This window comes from Eubalaena glacialis, chromosome 3 (genome assembly GCF_028564815.1).
Source record: "Eubalaena glacialis isolate mEubGla1 chromosome 3, mEubGla1.1.hap2.+ XY, whole genome shotgun sequence".
NCBI classification, from domain to species: Eukaryota; Metazoa; Chordata; class Mammalia; order Artiodactyla; family Balaenidae; genus Eubalaena; species Eubalaena glacialis.
In genome coordinates this window covers 75,768,287-75,788,310 of record NC_083718.1, presented here as the reverse complement: position 1 = coordinate 75,788,310, position 20,024 = coordinate 75,768,287, and the positions used below count along the sequence as shown (strand labels likewise).

At 36.0% G+C, this 20,024-nt stretch overlaps 1 protein-coding gene and 1 pseudogene across 3 annotated transcripts in view; one reads left to right on the top strand and one right to left on the bottom strand.

The window, feature by feature from the left end:
* Nucleotides 1–20,024, top strand: part of ATF6 (activating transcription factor 6) — a 224,163-nt gene that overhangs the window by 150,520 nt on the left and 53,619 nt on the right. The gene's annotated exons all lie outside the window — the stretch shown is intronic.
* On the bottom strand, nt 13,806–19,939 carry LOC133088833 (3-oxoacyl-[acyl-carrier-protein] synthase, mitochondrial-like; annotated as a pseudogene).

Here is a 20,024-nt window from a genome sequence, read left to right as displayed (position 1 = left end):
ATAGTGAACTCAACCATCACTGTCTTATTCCTCTACTTTTTTAATATCGGTGAACATTTTTCTCTGCTTCTTTCCTACATTTTATGCTGTGAGACAAGCTCAAAATTATTGAACCCATTATCTATATATTTCATAGCTTACTCCAGTACTTCTATTAGGCACCCACCTGGAGCTGAAGAAATTTGACAGACTAATATGCTTGCTATTCTGTAGAGGAGTAATGAAAAGGCCATTTTTATGAGTTTCATGAGCTGAGGGTTAATATTTTCAATAAGAAACCAATAAGTTGAATATAACCTTTTGCATTTAAATTCCACATTATTGCACTGTATTATAAGAAGTCCTAAAGACCGCATAGTTCATATGGTAGGAAGTATTAAATGCTACTTAAGAATCTGATTTCTGTTTATACTTTTAGAAAGAATTAAGAGTAATGGCAACAAATGAAGTCAGAATAGCTTGATTAAAAGAAGCAAATAATTGTAGTTTATTAAAAGAGTTATCTCCTTAATCTTATAGTATGTGCTAATTCTTTGCTTTTCAAGTACATAAATTTATGTATTACCTGAGACATGCTCATTCTGTAAAACTTTTGTGTAAAACTAATGAACTTTAGCCCCATAAGAAAATTTGAAAATTAAAAATGATATTTGAAAAATGAAAACTTTGATAATTCCCATAGCAAAGGCTATTAAGAATTATTGTAGTCAGAAAGAAATATTAAATAAATATAAAATATTTCTTCTAGCTCTTCCATTCCTACCTCAGAAATTATTTAAATTTATTCAGAAAGGTTTAATATAAAAGTTCTGCCTAGAAAATAAATTTGAGACTTTTAGTATTACTTCACAGTAGTACTATTCTAAATATATGTTTATACAAGAGGCAGATTGGTGTTCCTTTTAATGAACTAATGCTAGGATATAGTTATTCCTTTAATTATTTAGTCTCATTGAAACTTAATTAATTTCTAAATTAACTAGATTTACTCTGAAATTAGTTCTGAAATTTTTAGCTACACTGTCAGATTAATGGCTATTTTTTTAAAATTTAATTTTTATTTTATTTTGGAGTATAGGTGATATACAATGTTGTGGTAGTTTCAGGTGTACAGCAAAGTGATTCAGTTATACATATACAGATACCCACTCTTTTTCAGATTCTTCTCCCATATAGGTTATTGCAGAATATTGAGTAGAGTTCCCTCTGCCATACAGTAGGTCATTGCTGATTATCTATTGTATATATAGTAGTGTGTATTTGTTAATCCCAAACTTGATCTCTTCTCAGTAATTTAAAGAAGCAGTATTATTTCATTAAACCATCAAATTGTACCTGCCCATTGATTAACATATCCTGAGGATTTACTGATCTGTTATTTTGTTCAAGTGTATATGAAACTCTTTCTGTACATGTTCTTGGGCTCACCATTAGTATTAATGCATTCACTAACTTACATTTGGCAATACTTTTGCTGTATAACCTTAGTAACATTGTTATGATGTTTTAGTATAAAATTACAGTAGAGAGACCACTGTGTCAATCACCCAAACGTTATTCTGTCCTGTTAACCAACAAACTTTATTCTTAACTGTCATAGAACAGGTTTTCCTGTTTGTCATACATATGAAGTATTTGAATGTATTTATGTGAAGTAATTTTTAAAGCCAGTTACTCTTGAATGACCAAGCATATTCTTCAGTCCCAACATTCCTCCCTACCCCCATCCCCAGTAAACTTAAGAAATCCTTCAATTGGATTTCTGTTCATAGTTTTGGCAATACTAATGTGTGCAGCAGACAGCAGCTATTTTTTAGATTTTGAACTTGCTCTTGGATCATAAATAAATAAATAGCTAAGGTATATACTCACCTGAAGTTTGGTGGTTTAAAACCACTATACTATAATTTTAACCTACTATTTTATATTGGAGTGATTTTATTTTCTAGAAAAGTTTTATATTCTGAAAGTTGTCATCCAATTGTACTTTGATCATTCTTTGACTGCCCACAATATAGCCACACATTTATTTCCTCTCTGTGAACAAAGAAAATCGTTTAACAATTCTCAATTCTTTTCATGAACAAGATATATCCTAGGAGCTGTGGAAATAATAGATTCAAAGATTTATAGGACTGTTTCCACTACTCATGACTTAAAACATACAAGAATAATTCCTAACATATAAGATTGCCTATACCTATTTTGACATTAACATTTTAATATGTGACTGTGTTAGAATTGTTCTTGCAAATGCATTTTAAGATCCTATTGATAATATTGAAATAATTATACTCACCTTTATGTACAATCATCCCTAGTTCTTTCTTTCATATAATTATCTATCATTCATATAGGTTAGAGGCTGTAAAGATTATCTCTGATGAAAAATTTTTTTCCCAGTGTATTTAACATCCTGATATTATATGATTCAGAGTTATGTTACAGGTGGCATATGCCTCCTGATCACACACCAAAGAAAGACGAGAAGTACACAAGGGAAAGAGCGGAAATTTTATGTTATAGACAAATATGACGTGTTAGATAATTATGTTGGTTAAGTTGCTGATGGATATTGATTTCCTTTTATTTAGGGACATCCCAGAAACCTATCTAGGTAGTGGGCAGAATCCAGCACCCTTAGCAATTTGATAAATTGCCTTTCATGAGTGAATTGTATTTTCTACTTTGGAGGTCTCACCATCATTTTTTCTTGGTGATTTTAGAAACATTTATTTTGATGTGGTGATTGTTGGTATATTTGAATAAAATTGTTATCGACGGAGCTTGGTCTAAGTTCCAGCTAGGCCTCAAGTTTTTCGAATGAGGGCATGGGCTGCAAGATCTCTGAGGTCTCTTCCTGCCCTGTGACTCTGTGATTTTGCTAATAAAATTTCTGTCATATTTTGGTTGACTTTTTGAATGTAATAGCAGACTTTTAAGAAAATCTCCTACATGAGACTTGACACATGAGATTTGTGGGTCAGGAGGGAGATGATCATAAAGCCTTCAAAGAAAAAGAAATGTATGAGCTAAGTCATGTAAGGTGGAAAGGTAATCCCAGCACAGAATAATAAAGATCAAGGGCAATACAGACACAAGGACCCTCACTGCTAAGTTAAGTATACCTGAAAGAATGTGGTGGGAAAGAAAGGAAATAAAGGAAATCTTTTGAGTTTATTAGATTTCAGGGAGTACTGTACAAGATAAGGTTGGAGAAGGAAATTGGGACCAGATTTTCAGTTTATTGGCTATCACCTTCTTAGTTAAGTATGTATTCTATATTTATGTGCTTTTTGAATGTCCCATATATAGCAGAAGTTGGGAAATAGAAAAACTTCAGGAAAATGTTAGATTGCTTTGGATTATTATTATTATTATTTTAACATTTTAGAAAGCAGCAGTTTGGTATGTTTGCTTAATAATTGTGAGTATGTCGAAACAAAGAAAAGGGTCAGATTAGTCAGCTGAATGTCTTTTCCTGCCTTTATTATTTGGTATTCACTTGCTAAACACTTTCCTTGGTGGGTTTTTTAAAATAGTACCTATTTGTTTTCCTAATTGTTAGTCTTTTATTTTCCTTTTTAGTTTATTGATCCTCTTTATAATTGCCTGATACTTCAGTCAGGCATTTCAGATTGTCATTCTACACATCTTTTGAGTTCTGTGTTGGTAGATGATTTTTTACAATCTTTGAATGTCAGAGGTCACAACCATTTGATAGATCTAAAGAGCATATCTATAACCATATTTCCTAATAAAATATTTACTTATTGGGAGTAAAGATTCAAAACTCAGAGAAAAAAATCCCCCTGCCCCCACCCAAAAAACACTTCTAGAATAAGGAACATTATCTTTGTATAGTATCTTGCCTAAGGTCTCCCATCTGTTCAGAGTCTGATTATGAGGAACACTCTTTTGTGTGATGTGGCATTCCAGGACAGGGCTCAGCACATCTTATTTCCTCTAGTGCTTCACCATTAATTACTCATATCAGCACTTGTGAAGGTCTCACACTGGAGAGTGAACTCCAGCTTAGGTTCTTGTTACATTGTTTTAAGTGTTTCCATAGGTAAGTGTTGGGCAGTATCTTAAAATGGCTTCTGTTTCTTAGAGGCATCTGTTTAACAGGTGAACTCTGATGAGGAGAGTAAGTGATTTCCAATAAGTGTGATCTCCTCCAGTTGTATTCCTCATTTTACTGTTTCTGATGAGGAAGCTATTTTCTATTTGGGTGCCCTAAACTTTCTCCTTTCTCTATTTTATGCATGTGTGTTTTGCTTTGTTTTGTTTTTGCCATCTTTAAAACTAAGGAAGTTTGTAAAGAAACATTATAACATCTCTAGACATATAAGTCTCTTAAAATGAGTATACTTCATGTTCTATTGACTTGACTCCCTGTAACAATAAGAAAAAGGATTCACCCATTCACTTATTCACTTTTTTTTAAGTTTTAATGAGTTTCTATTATTTGCCCAATTTACTCTAGTGCTGTGGGTACAGAAATTCCAAACTTCTTATCTCTTCTAAGTCATCTTTGTAGTGACCAGCCCTAAATTCCTTTTACTCCTAGTAGTGTATCTCATCATATTAAGAATACAGATCGGGAATAATATTTGTTTTGCTGGAATTTAAGATGTATTGGGAAAAGAGTGCATTTAATTGTTGGAAAGAGATTAAGATTAAAAAGATTTTCTAAGGATATGAGTGAATAGTAACCATGATGATAGAATAACCACAAACTGACCAGAGCAAATTTAATCTATTAAATCAGCAATTTTCTATTAAATCATGTCTGGGATGTTAGAAAATGATAATCTGAAGTGAAATGGTCATTAATTGCGAGAATACAGTTTCTTATAAAATGCTTTTACTAAAGATTTCTCACTGTTTCACTGTAAATGAAATCTAACCATTTAAGCACATTTTGTCTATAAGTGAATCTTTTTGTTTCAATGTAAATAAAGTAGTTGTTATAGCATGAAAGTCATTTGTTTACAAGATATGAAACAATTCTGAGTGAGATAATTTTTTTCACTAAAAAGAAATCATTCATGTTAAAATATTTAATGAGTACCTTTAGTCTGAGATGCTGGGAATTGAGAGATGTTTTCTCTTTAAAGCAGTGATTCATCATCCTTTTTTGATCATGGACCTCTTCCCTCTCCCAAGAAAAATGTATTTACATATTTAAGTAGAAAGTCTCTTATAACTTAAGGAAGCCCATGGAGCCCACCATTATGAATCTTACCCTGAAGGAATGCAGCCCAGTAGAAACAGACATATGAACACAAACTATAATATGTTAAGCGATTTAATAGGGGGGGGATTGTGGAAACACAAATGAGGGGCAGTTAATTTTGCCTAGGCCTAGGTGGTAGAGAATGGAAACGCAAAGAGAAGTGGGTGGGTAGGATTGGTCCCAGAAGGTTGAGAATGGAGTTGATACTTTAATTATACCTTAACAGTTGACTAAAAATCAAAACAGTGACAAAACCAAATGCTGGAAAGGATATGGAGAAATTGGATCACTCATACATTGCTGATGGGAATGTAAGATAATATAGCCACTCTGCATTAGATATGAGACCAAAAACACAAGTAAGAAAATTTTACAAAATAAATTTGACTTCTTCAAAAGTAAAAACTTTTATGCTTCAAAGGACACTATTAAGAAAGAGAAAAGAGAACTCACAGAATAGGAGAAACTATTTGCAAATCATATATCTTATAAGGGACTTGTATCCAGAATATATAAAGAAATCTTACAACTCAACAATAAAAAGACAACTCAATTTTAAAATGGGCAAGGGATTTGTGTAGACATTTCTCCAAAGAAGATATACAAAAAGGCTAATAACACACAAAAAGATATTCAATATCATTAGCCATTAGTAGAAATTAAAACTAAGAAGTGTTTAAAATATTTATTTAATGATTCACTTGAAAATAACAATAATGAAAATTATATTTTAAAATAGATAACATTTTTAATGAAAAATAATTATATACTAAAGAGGAAAAATTTTTTTTACTGAGAAGAGTGGCATTGTTTTACAGTTCTGCAAATGTCTAATCTGATTTAATAAAGTAGCAGGATTCTCATGTATTTCTGCATTCAATATGTTGTAATATGTTGTTTTGGTTGAAAGATATGAAGAAAATACAGTTATGTAATTGGAAAAGGGAGGAGTATTTTAATACTCTTCAGATAATTGTGGGTTATTTTTTTGATACAGCATCAAAGCTCAACAAGTGATCATTTCTTAAAAGATTAGTTCAAGATGGAATCTGACATCATATTAGTGTAACTTGTATACTCTGTAACATTAAAAGCCATCGATCTGTCTTTTACTTTGAACGGAACTTTTACCTATGGATGATTTTGTAATATCATCCACCAGTCATTTGGAAAATATTGATTCACTGAACTATCCATATCTTCCAGATATTAACATATTTCATTATACAATATTTAAAAAATCACATTCATTAATATCACTACTAATCACATCAAGAAAGTCATGCTCATGGTGGTGGATACTATGTTTCCAAAATTCTGATTTTTGCTTGACAGCTCAAATTTTATCATTTGCAATACATATTGTCGACTGTTTTCTTTGAAGTGACATGCTTGCTTCTCTTACTTTCACGAAAATGTCTGATGAATACCCAAGCCTGAGTAACAGTAGTTTGTCAGTCACTATTTCAAGTTAAAGTGTGTAGTTCATGGGACTTCCCTAGTGATCCAGTGGTTAAGACTCCATGCTCCCAGTGCAGGGTTCGATCCCTGGTCAGGGAACTAGATCCCGCGTACCGCAACTAAAAGAACCCGCATGCTGCAACTAAAAAAAAAAAGATCCTGCGTGCCACAACTAAGACCCGGTGCAGCCAAATAAATAAATATTTAAAAAAAAATAAAGTGTGTAGTTCAGCTGGCAACTTAGTCACTTAAGTTTTTTTTTTTCCCGTCACAGAGAGTATTAATAATTTTTACTGCTTTGACAAGGATATTCTTAATTGGAATTGGCTTTTAAAGTTTTTATATTCATCTACTTATTCATTCATTGATTCATTTTTACTATGAGTATGTGGCAGTGAAGAATACATGATTACTATTATAGTTTGGTGCTACCACCTAGATTCATGCCAAGGCCCAGCAGTTTTACCTTGCCTTTTCACCATTGGTTCAGATTTCAACAGAGTGAAAAAAGGCAAATAATGTCTTATTCTTATTATTATGAAAATAGTTTGACCTTACAGACCCGCTGAAAGGGTCTTAGGGGCCCTTGCCTCCTGGAGGCAGAGAGCTAGTTAAAAAGCTATTATTAAAACTCTCCTGTAGCTAACTTATTTATATTATAAATCATTTTTGGGTATCTATCATGTGAAAGACTGTAATAGATCCTGGGGATTCACCAATGAACAAAACAGATAAAAATGCCAGCTGTTGTAGAGCTTGCTTATAAAGGATAAAGACAGTAAGCGTTAGGGAGAAAAGTAAAGCAGAGAAGGGAAAGGATTTGAGTGTGTTTGGTGGGGATGTGTTGTACAATTTAACCAGGGTAGCCAAGAAAGGCCTCACTGAGAAGTTGACATTTGAGTGAAGATTTGAAGGAGGTGAAGGTACATGCCATGCACATATTTTAGGAGAGGATATTCCAGGGGGAACAGCAAGTGCAAAGGCCCTGAGGCAAGAACATTTGCATTTGTGAGGAACAAGAAAGGAGGCTGTTGCAGCTGGAGCATAATTAAGGAAAGAACCATAGAAGATGATGTCAGAGAAGTAATTAGGTGGGTCATAACACATCTTTAAAGGCCATTGAGGTTATTTTAATTTTACTCTGAGATTGGAAGTCATTGGAGCATTTTGATGTACATTTTAACAGGATCATTCTGGTTGCTGTGATGAGAATAGACTTTAAGGAGGGAAGAGCAGAAGTGGGCAGACCATTTAAGAGGCTATTGTAATTATACAGACAATGGATGAAGATGGCTTGGACTGATGGTTAGATTCTGGATGTATTTAGAAGGTAGAATCAGTAGGTTTTGCTGATGGATTGGATGTGGAGTATGAGAAGCATACTACAATATTTTTGACCTGAGCACCCTAGAAGAATGGCCTTACCACTCAGTGGGAAACACTATGGGAGAAGTACATTTGAGAGGTCTACCAGGAACTTAGTTTTGGATATCTTAACCATGAGATGTCCAAGGGGATGTTTTGAGTAGGCAGTTGTATATAGGAGTCAAGGCCAAGGGAGTGAGATGGACTAGAAATGTAAATTTGGGAGTCATCAGTATATAGATAATATTTAAAACCCTGTGACTAAATGAGATTACCAAGGAGTGAGTAGAGGTATACGAGAGGAGCTAATGCGGACTTACGCTTGGGAATGAGGGGCATATTTAGTGTTGAGGGTAAGAAAAATGGAGGAGTCCAAGATGATTTTAGGTTTCTATTTGGATAACTAGATAGAAATAGATGAGTTAACTAAAATAGGAAACACAGGGGGAAGATAAAGTGTAGTTTAAATACCCTGTTAACGAATATTTCAGTGGAGATGTTTAGTGAACAGTTGTAAATATGGGTCTTCAGTTACGTTTTGAGAGGTTTGAGCCAGACATATACTTCAAGTCAGTCATGGGACTAGATGAGAATGCCAAGTGACAATATGAATTGAAAAAAGATTCATCTGGAGGGCTTCCCTGGTGGCACAGTGGTTAAGAATCTGCCAGCCAATGCAGGGGACACGGGTTCGAGCCCTGGTCCGGGAAGATCCCACATGCCGCATAGCAGCTAAGCCCATGCACCACAACTACTGAGCCTGTGCTCTAGAGCCCGCGAGCCACAACTACTGAAGCCTGTGCGCCTAGAGCCTGTGCTCCGCAACAAGAGAAGCCACTGCAATCAGAAGCCCATGCACCACAATAAAGAGTAGCCCCTGCTCGCCGCAACTAAAGAAAAGAAAGCCCGCGCGCAGCAACGAAGACCCAATGCAGCCAAAAATAAATAATTTTTTTTAAAAATTAAAAAAAGAAAAAAGATTCATCTGTAAGAAACACGAGTAATTAATGTGGGATGTGGTGTAAGAGAAGGCAACAACAACAAAAACATTGGAGGGGAATGAGAACTAAGAGATTTTGAGAAGGGAAAGTTGCATGTCAAATGCTGCAGAGAAAAATCTAGGGTGAAGACTGGATAAAAGCAAGTGGCTTTGTCAATTAGAATATAATATTTATGAGGACGGTTACGGTAGAATGGTAGTGACAGAGTCAATTTTCATTACTTTGTGCATCAAATGGGAAATAAGGAGGTCCATTGATTTATGACTCACTCGATTGTATTTTATCTACCTAAAAGAATGCCATGATTAATCTAATTAAAATTAATATTTAGGTCAGACATTAACTGGCAGTATCAAATATGTCAGAAATGAAATTACAGCTCTGTGCTAGTAATGTTTCTTGGTTGTAAACAACAGAAACCTACTGTAACTTAAAGCAGAAACTGCAGACATTAAGCAGAAAAGGAATTTATTGGAAGGCTATTTGTTAGTTCACAGACTCCATGGAAGCCTGGAGAATTCAGCTTGAAATGTGGTGGGAACCAAAGGAGGCCACACAGCAAAGAACACAGCCATTGTCTCAGCTCAAGAAGTTGGGTTAGGACCACCAACCACTCAGCACCCCACAGCTTGCTAGCACTGCTGCCAGTGGCAGACTCTCTTCACAGCTATGAATAATCTGTATCTCTCTGAGTCTTTATTCACTAATGCCCAAGTCTTTGAACTTAAAAAGAGTATGTGATTGGCCAAGCTTAGGTCACATGTCCATGCTCTAGTTGCCGGAGAGCTGGGAGAGAGGCTGTGTCTCATTGCTTCAGGCTTCTGTAGTTGGAGATATTTCCCTCACAAAAACGCACTCAGTGGTGATACCAACAAATAGAAAAGCTATTGGAATGCTGGATAGCCAAACCAACAGCTAGTACTATAAAAAGTAAGTACAAAATCTTAAAGATTAGGGAAACTAATTTGAAATTCACATGACCAAAATGAAAATTATTTAATAAGCTCAGGAATGTAATCCATGGCTTGCCTTACCAATATTAAATATCAAGAGTATCAAATTAAAAACTTGGCTATGATCTCTCCTGCTTTGTACCATATAGTATAGGCCCTTCAGTGTCCTCTCTCCCAAATCTCTGGGCCCCTATAACCTGCACTGGTATTCATGATGGCAGCCTTGATCAAACTAAATAGAGGCAACACTACTGAACCTACTAGTAGGAGCACATTTCTAGGGATGAGATTAGTCTCAGCTAGACCTGGATGGATATTAGGAGTAGCTGTGACCCTTTGGAGGGGAAAGAGAAAAACACCACTCTGCAGAAGAGCAAATCGGGTTGAGGCTAGGGGAAAAGTGCTTTGGGCCACAGCAGAAGCTGAGTGGCTGGGCCAGGCCAGGGATTGGGTGGGGTAGGAGACATTATCAGTGGAGGGAAGCAGAGAAAGGCATGTGTTGTACAGATAGTGGCTGCCCAAATTCTTCAAATAACTAGGCCTGTGAAAATTTTTTTTTTTTTTTTTTGATACTAGGATTTAACTTGATTTTTAAAGGTGCTTCCCTGCCAGAAGACCATTATGAAGTCTCGCCACAGAGGAAAAGACCCTTTATCTGTGTAACTCAAATAAAACTAGACTTTTTTGCTTGCACTTATAAAAGACTAATTTTGGCATAGTGACACATCCAAAAGAAATACAAATCCCAAACTTCCAAAACTTGATAAGTAATGTAGCTCTTTAATGGAGTCTACTGAAGCTACTTTAAAGGAGTATTAAATCAAACAACAGACAGCAAAATGTCCCCATTGCCCTCCCCCCACACACACACACAGAGTCACTGCCCCAGTCGCTCTTCTGTCACACAAAGGCCGCAGCTCAAATTATAAAAGTGCTTTCATTCTTAGGCTCAGGAGTTTGGATCAGTTGTAAGTGCCTGTCACCCTCAGTTTCCTTTATTCAGCAGTGGAACAGTGGCTCTCCACTACGAGGTGGAAAGGAATAAACCCAGACAGCAGTGTCAATGCCCATGCTCATGTTACCTGTTGCACTTCCTCAAGCACTTCTCTGACCTCAAACTTTTGAATCCTTTGTTTAAAAAAGAATTACCAAACACTTCTAATAGTGCTTTCTATGTGCCAAGTCACTATTCCAAGTGCTTTAAAGTATTAACTTGTTTAATCTTTATGAACAATCCATGCAAAAGGTATTGTTACTGTCCCCATTTTACTGATGAGAAAACGAGGGCACAGAGAGATTAAGGAACTTGGTTTAGATCCTACAGCTAGAGATTAAGTGGTAGAGGCAGAATTCAAACCCAGGCAGTACAGGTCCAGAGTCCATGCTCATTGTCTCTATCTGTGTCATGCTGGCCAGTGCTTGTAAATCAGCGTCCTGGAACGGTCTGCATTAGAATCACCAGGGATGCTTGTTAAAAATGCAGTATTTTGGCCCACCTCAGACTTACCATGCCAGATTTTTTTTTTTTTTTTTTAAGGAGTAGAGTACCTGGGTATTTATATTGTAAAGTCCTGCAGGTGATTCTCTGTATCCTTTGTTAAGAACTTCTGTTTCAAAAGGACTTAGTACTGTCACCATGTTCACTTCTGATCCTGGCTTCCTTTGAGCATAAGATTAAATGCTTTCAGAGGGATACCTTATTATTGCAGAACTTAAAATTTATACTATTGTACCATAGTTGTCTTGTTAAACCATTTCTACCTGAAATGTAGTTGAAATCCTTTCTTAGAACAATATCTGACCAATGAAAACAAAATTTTCACTCATTTGCCACAAATGCATTTAAATGCAAAAATTCACTTTAAAACTGAATGGAAACTGAGAACACGCTGTTCCATGTATGATGAGAATGAAGAGAACTGTAATAGGTTCTAGAAAGTGTACCCTGTGTGATCTGAAAAGAGAACTCTGAATTATGGAACAGGTCTATATAGGATCATACCTCCGTCCTTAGCAAGGATTGCAGCTGGCAATAAAGCTCAGCTTCTAGTGTGAGCAAGTGTTCAGTCTGGCTATTTTGCTGACCTGAGATCTCAAGAGAAATGTTGTTCACTAAGGTAGATAAATCAGATTATTGCAGATTATGGACTAAAATTTTAAGGGCATTAAAAGAAATTTAAGGGACATACTTTTTTTTTTTTTTCCACTTTGTAGTTTGTCTTGTCAAGTCCAATCTTTCCTAAAATGTTCTTTATGGATATTTTACAGTCCTCCCTATTTCTTTGTGTGAAACCAAGATCAGAACTGCTTTGGGGGGCTTCCCTGGTGGCGCAGTGGTTGAGAATCTGCCTGCCAATGCAGGGGACACGGGTTCGAGCCCTGGTCTGGGAAGATCCCACATGCCGCGGAGCAACTAGGCCCGTGAGCCACAATTACTGAGCCTGCGCGTCTGGAACCTGTGCTCCGCAACAAGAGAGGCCGCGATAACGAGAGGACCGCGCACCGCGATGAAGAGTGACCCCCACTTGCCGCAACTAGAGAAAGCCCTTGCACAGAAACGAAGACCCAACACAGCCATAAATAAATAAATAAATAAATAAAAATTTAAAAAAAAAAAAACTGCTTTGGAAAGAAAAGGATCAAGATCTGTAGTGAAGACTGGGGAAATATCCAGACACTGAGAATCATGCAAGGAGAGATACCTTTAGAAATATAAATTAAGTAGGACCCCTCTTCCTCCACCTCTAGAAGGTTGTAGAATCATTGATATGAAGGAATCACCTAGGATAATATCTCCCCGTGTTCCCGTCCCCTGCTTACACACCTAGGGCATTTGAGACTACTCTTGTACAACTTTACCCCATTTCTAGAGCCTCTGCCTAGAACTTTAAAAAATCATTTCTGGGGGGCCTCAACCCAACATTTTCCCCATTTTTTCCAACAAAAAATAAAGTAATTCTCTTTGATATCAATATCTAACTTTTTCCTTTAAGTGTTTCCTAATTAATCTCTTTTTTCAGAAAATTTGTTGACTCAGTTTACTATAGCCTCAGACCCTCCCTCTGTCCCTTCCCCATGCTTTGCTTTGGTAGCATATCTGTAGGATGCAATTTAATTCTCAGGAAATTCACTTCCTGCCAGTAGTCCTGAGTAAAGTCAATTTTTAAAATGAAACATCTTATAAACATTATGTCTGACAAACTCTCATATGGTTAAACTCTATGCATTTAGTGTTTGATCTTTTTCCTTAATAAGACATTTTTCGGATTGCCCCGCTCTCGGCACTCAACAAATGATGATTGATAACAAGTTTCAGGAATCCTAATGTATTTTTCCTAAATCACACACGGTCCAGCCTTTGAAGAAGCCCTGTATTATAGCTGACAAAGTTTTGAAATTTGATGAGCTCAAATTATTGAATGAAGTAATAGGAAGTATAGAGTCAAAAACTTCCTAGCCCTCTACCTGTCCAAAGCACGTAACCAACATTTTGTCTAAGAGCTTTCTTCAGGGAAAACAATCCTACCCAGGTTTATAAACACTTTCCCTGAAACTCTCACCAAGAGAGAAGAGTGATTAGGAGGCTACTGTCTTATTCTTGGGAAAGTTTACAAGGACTTGTTTTTACCATGAAACTCAAAATTAATTCTGGGTTTGAAAAAGAGGCATATATAACTGTTAGGTTGAACCTTATTAAATTACTGAGATTTTTTTTGATATATAAAAATATGCATTTATGTAAACATTATTTCTCAACTTAATGCAGTTTATAACATTTAAAAATCAGTATTTAATTGCAAATGATTTGTCCTTCATGCCAGCAATACAAAGTGTTGCATTAGTACCACCGAAACCAAAGGAATTGGCGAGTCCAATACATCTTTTCTCAGTTTTCCCATTCCTGTGTCTTGAGTGGAACATAATTGAGATCAAATTGTGGTTCTGTACAGTCTAGGTTTAAAGTAGGTGTCAATTTTCGATAATAACAAGCCAGGGCGGTAAAAGCTGCCTCAACACCCCGGCGGCCCCCAGGAGGTGTCTGGTGGCTCCCATGGTAGAGGAAACAGCAAGGGCGTGTGCATGGTCTTTGAAAAGATGTTTGATGGCTTTGTTTTCAGCAGCATCTCCCAATAGTGTGGAAGTAGCATGTGCATTGATATAGGATATCTCTTCAGGTTGTACACCTGCATCTTTTATGGCAGCCGCCATACATCTGCACCTGGCCTCGTGCGGCCTGCGAAGCCGCGGTCCCCTGAAATTACTGAGATTTGACTCACAAAAATGACAGTTTTGTATGGTTCAGTCATACACTTTTTTGTGTGAATAAAAGGGGAGTTCAAGATCAGTTGGGCAGTTCTGGGGGCGTCCTATAGAGTTTGATATGAGAACCATCTCTTAAACTTGAGTTTGTACTTATTAGGATTTCAAGCTAATTTTTCCTCTGGTGACCTTGCCTGCATTATCAAATTTGAATTTAGTGTCAAAATTTTCCTCTTGTCAAAATGTGAACCTTGGCTCACTCTTGGGCCATCTGTTGTGCACTAATAGTTTTGATTTATTCTGCCTCTGGCTGACGTGTGTGCTAATGGTGCAGATGCAAACTTTACATTTCCTTTTATTGGTCTGTAGTTTTATTGCATACATTAGTGGCACAAATACTGCATTCATATAGCTATTTCTATTAACTGTTTCTAGTTTGGGGATGAGTAATGTACTTTGCCTATGTTTTTACTATGATGTGAAGTCCTACATCATAGACATTTTAATAGGCTTTTAAATGATTACACTCTACTTAATTTTACTACCTCTAATTTTTTTTTTTTTTGCAATTCTTATTTTCAGGATATGTCCCTATGTGTGTCTGTGTATTTAAATGATTTCAAATTTTCTAATTGCTTTTGCTTTTTAATTGCTTTAAATGAAGGGACACATTTGGTTTCTGATCAACAATTAGTATAACTACTAGAAATTAACATTAGTTCAGAATGTTGTGAATCTGATAAATAACTGTGAAAGGCCTACTTTTAATTACTACTTTGACCTTCTTATTTTTAAGATTTGATGTGCTCTTCAATTTGTTTGGCAGTTTGAAAGATACTTGGTAAGGTAAATGAGGTAGAGTGATAGAAAACAAAAGCTCTCTAGGGTAGGAACATAGAGCAGAGAAAATTTAATACAAAGCTATTTTTCAAATGAGGATAGATGCTCTTTTTATTTTTGGTCTGGTTTTAACAGTTTTCTGTGTTGGAAAACCAACCCCATCTATGTAATCCAGTGTATATGGATCAAATATAAAATGTTAAGAGGCTATTGTTATTAATGTAGACCTGATTTGCAAAACTTTTTGACATGTTGATCTAAGTGATCTAAGTGAAAGCTGCTTAGTGTCAGAAGTGCCACCTGTTGCAGATTGAGTTTCCTTCATTCCTACAGGACATCGTTAGATATTAAGGACCTTCTTTTCTATCAAAAATAAAGGACGCCAGGGACTTCCCTGGTGGCGCAGTGGTTAAGAATCTGCTTGCCAATGCAGAGACACGGGTTCGAGCCCTGGTCCGGGAAGATCCCACATGCCGCGGAGAAACTAAGCCCATGCACCACAACTACTGAGCCTGCGCTCTAGATCCCGTGAGCACAACTACTGAGGCCGCGTGCCACAACTACTGAAGCCTGCGGGCCTAGAGCCTGTGCTCCACAGCAAGAGAAGCCACCGCAATGAGAAGCCCGCACACTGCAACGAAGAGTAGGCCCTGCTCGCCGCAACTAGAGAAAAGCCCGCGCGCAGCAATGCAGACCCAACGCAGCCAAATATAAATAAAAATTTTTAAAAAGCATAAATAAATAAATAAATAAATAAATAACGCACTCACTCACTCCAGCCTTGAGTCAGAGTTTCCTAATATAGGAAAAGCTGTTTTACCTAGTACAACAGAGACTAGTGGGTAATCTGTTAATTAACAAAATTGGTTAAAGCAGGGGATCATTTTTTTAAAAAGATGTCTATGTATCTTATTTTGTTTCAGTTAATTATATAAATGTGCATTCATTTGCCACGTTTTGAGGTAGGGCCAATTCCTTTTGGGTCCAGATCTACTAAAGTTCCATGTTGTCTTTCTTGCAATAAGCTACACTCACAGTGCTCTCTTTTCACACTGTATCTTATCAGTTACATAGTGGTTTATTAAATTACACAATTAGTAACAAATGCAATTGGCAAAAGTAGTTTTGGCAAAATACAAAAACTAGTCATGAATGTTCAGTGTGCTAGGGGCATCAGTCAGTAAGTTTTAGGGGGGAGTGGGAAGGGTCATTTAACCTAGTGAGTTAGTTTAAGGTCAGTTTCTATTCTACAGAGATATGTAGAATCAACATTTGGCAAAACTTAGTAGGACCTCAGTTTTATTGTGTTTTACCATCATAACCTCCAGCTGAGCAAAATGTGGTCCTGTTCTTTTGATAAGTTAGTCTCCAATGCTTTAGCTGTCTTAAAAAGAGAAGAAACATAACTTTGGATGCTGTATTATGCACTAATATTTTGTCTTTTTCTAACAAAGTGCTTGGAAGAGGGGATTGGGAGAACTGTATGAAAATAGTGTATTTTCTCACACACAATATTGCATAACATTGGAAAACTGATGCTTCATTGTCATAGTGAAATGTTTTGGTGTTTTCCCACCAGTGTTTCTCTAACTTCCTCTGGGAATAAAAATAACAAAGCTTTGATTATAATGTTTGTGCACATAGTTTCCTCCCTGAAGATATCCCTTGGTATCTCAGTCCTATAAAGTCTTTTCAGGAGTCCATTTGAAGATATCTTAAAGTTAGTAACATAGTTTTGAATGACAGTGACAAAAATATATCATATTTATCTCTATGGCAACATCTTTTTTTTCTACTTTTCCTTTTTATTTTTAAGTAGCTTCACCTTTGTTGCAGTTGGATTATATTAACTGACTTAATAGGAAAGAAAGAGTTGTGTTCAGATTCATCTAATTGTACCTGTATTTTTCCAGGATTGAATTTCCTATACAGGTTCTTTAATAAATAAGTAAAAGAGGGGGCGGTAATATTAAGAATAACAATATCAGATAATATCAGGTAATATCAGATAACAAATGTGGTTTTTGGAATGCTGTCAAAAAAAGAGTAAAGCTGTCTCTGATTACTTTAACCCTTACTGAGATTTCTCTTGAGTAAATACCATTAGTATTATTTCACAAATTTATAATATAACAAGTAATCAGGGTTGTGTTTAGCTACGAGTGACAGAAAATCCAAAATAATAGTGGCTTAGACAAATTAGAATTTTGCTTCTCTCTCATGTGAAGTTCTGGAGATCTTACAGTAGCTCCTTGATCATCAGGATCCCTAGCTCCTTTATCTTATTGGTCCATAAATCTCAGATTGCAGTTTCCATCTCATGGTCCAAGATGGCTACTCCAGTTCTAGCAGTCACACCTGCATTCTAGCTAGCAGGGAAGAGAAAAGGGAAGGAGGAAGGTTGCCTTCCACCATCACCACCTTGACAAAGTTTCGTGTACCATTTCTCCGTATAGTCCATTGACCAGAACTTGAACGTATGGCTTCATTTGGTTGCAAAGGAATATAGTCCTTTTTCTGAGTGGCTTTGTGCCCAACTAAATGCCATTGGAAATGGAAGGTCCTATTTCTATTCTAATGTTATAGAAGGGAAAGCAGATATTGAGCACAAATGACTGTTCCTGCCACAATTAGCATTCTTTCCCTAACAAAATAAAAGCTTGAATTTATGTTCTTTAAAAGAAACTATCGTCTGTAGCACAGTGCTGAATACGTGGCAGGTCACTATGCTCGGTAAATTTTTTTTAATGAATGGTAAGAAGTCAATAAATACTTGTTGACTGGCTCCTTTTCTCTGGAGATGTCACTGTTAGGATTAGTGAAATGCCATAAAAAGTGAAATGAACATAGTTGGAGAGAAGAAATGATTGATAATTCATTGTTATGGCAAGAAACATTTAACTTGAGGAAGAGAAAGTAAGTGTTAAATGAAACAACTACGCTGTCCCAGGCATGTGTGTGTATAAATTATTTTTTAATATAAAATAAGCACAATTAGAGTTTGTAGTATACCAGCTTTGATTCCCTGCCGTTCTAACCTGTAGGCCTCTTGGTAAACAAGCACTTTAAATTATAGGTTTTCCTCCCATTTTGCAAACCTTTAATAATTAGAGGTAAGGCAGGTTAACTGTAATAGTTTTTATGCATTCAAGATGTGATTCTTCTTTTTCACAAATAATAATGTGATTTTTGGTTTTCTGCTGCAAAAGTAACTGCTTTGTTTGAAATTTAATGAAGAAAGTAGGAGGCATTATGTTTGGAAAATCGTAAGATCTTAGCAGGAAACTCAGCTTTAAGTCTGAGCCTGACCTTAACCCATGACCAATGGAATCTAAGTGTGTTTATTTTTACAGTAGCCTTAATTTGGGGCTTGTAAGTTTGTTGGTTTGTTTTCTCATTCAATTTTGGGGATCCTGAGGCAGTATTTTAATTATAGGAGTTTAGCTATTTATAATTTTCATGGCATGAAGATCAGCAAGTTTTGTTTTGTCTTGGCTATCATGTTATCTTACTCTCAGAAACGTGTGATCTTTGTGTCTAACAATGCACTTAAAAAAAAAAAAAGACCTCTCATGCTGCAAGGCTGGAATTCTAAAAGAACAATTTCACTCATCTTTTTGCCTCTTTTTTAAAAAACATGTATGTTCTCATGGAGATGTTGCCTTGAATTAGACAAAGCACAAGCAGTTACTGCAAATGTTTTCTGTACAGTTCTGTTCATGTACATTAATTTCAATTTGTTTTTCACAGATTTTTTTCTTAGCTTTGTCGATACTTACATTTCATAATCACATTGACTTTGAATTAAGTTGCATTGAATTTTTATCAGTCTCAGCTATGTCAAATCCTACTTTTTGATGAGTCCTTCCATATAGCAAGTTTGTTGAATGAATGAGAAACGAACAAGAAAAGAAAGCAAGAGGAGTTAGACTGTGTGTCAGCTTTATCTCAGTTTAATCATGCTCCCTTAAATAGAAACACTTATATATATATACTTCTTTCTTTTTTTCCTTTTTGCTGTGACAATTCCCATGTTTTTGCTAGGAAAAAGGAGTTATTGAAAACAGTAGTTAATGTCAAAGTCATTAAGTCATTTATAATCAGCATTGGAATACCTACAGATGTGTTTATCTTTTCCAAAACACTCATACTACCCTGGTTTTGAAGCTAAACTCCTCTTGGCTCATTCTTACTGCAGTATTTGTGTGGTTGGAAACTAGAAACCTCAGATGCCCTGGGTCATTTATAGATGATCAAAGGTTGGCAATATCACATTTAGAATTATATAGTTATGCTAGACATGCATGTGTAATTTTTTTAACCCTTCCACTATGCTGTGTGCTTTTTAAGGGCAAGAACTATGTATCTTCTTCAGTATATATACCTGTTGCTTACCAAAAGAAAAGTCTAACACTGGCTGCTTCAGAGGAAGAAGAGGAGGCTAAGCAGGCAAGGCTCTCGGCCTTGGCCTTGCTTCAGTCAGAATCTCTCTTTTATATATCAGTAATTTGGGATCAGAATTCTTTTTTTGGGGTGGGGGGAACGTTCCTCTTCTTTAAAAAAGAAGTTTGAAAATGACTCTATTAGATAGATAACTTTAGTATCTTGTGACATTATCTAGTCTAGCCTCCTCATTTTACAGGACTGGAAACAGACCAAGATCATACAGCTATTCAGCAGCGGAGCTAGAATTAAAATCCCTCTGTTCTGACTGCTTGACCAATACTCTTTATAGTATACTGCAGCATATATGTTATCAGAACCTAGGAATATTCTAAGAATACTATTGATACATAGTACCTGGTAATGATAGTCATTCAGTAATTCATAATGTTTATTGCGTTATGAATGAATGAATCGTAAAATGGTTTGTAGTTAATTACCCCCAAAGCCAGGTTCAAA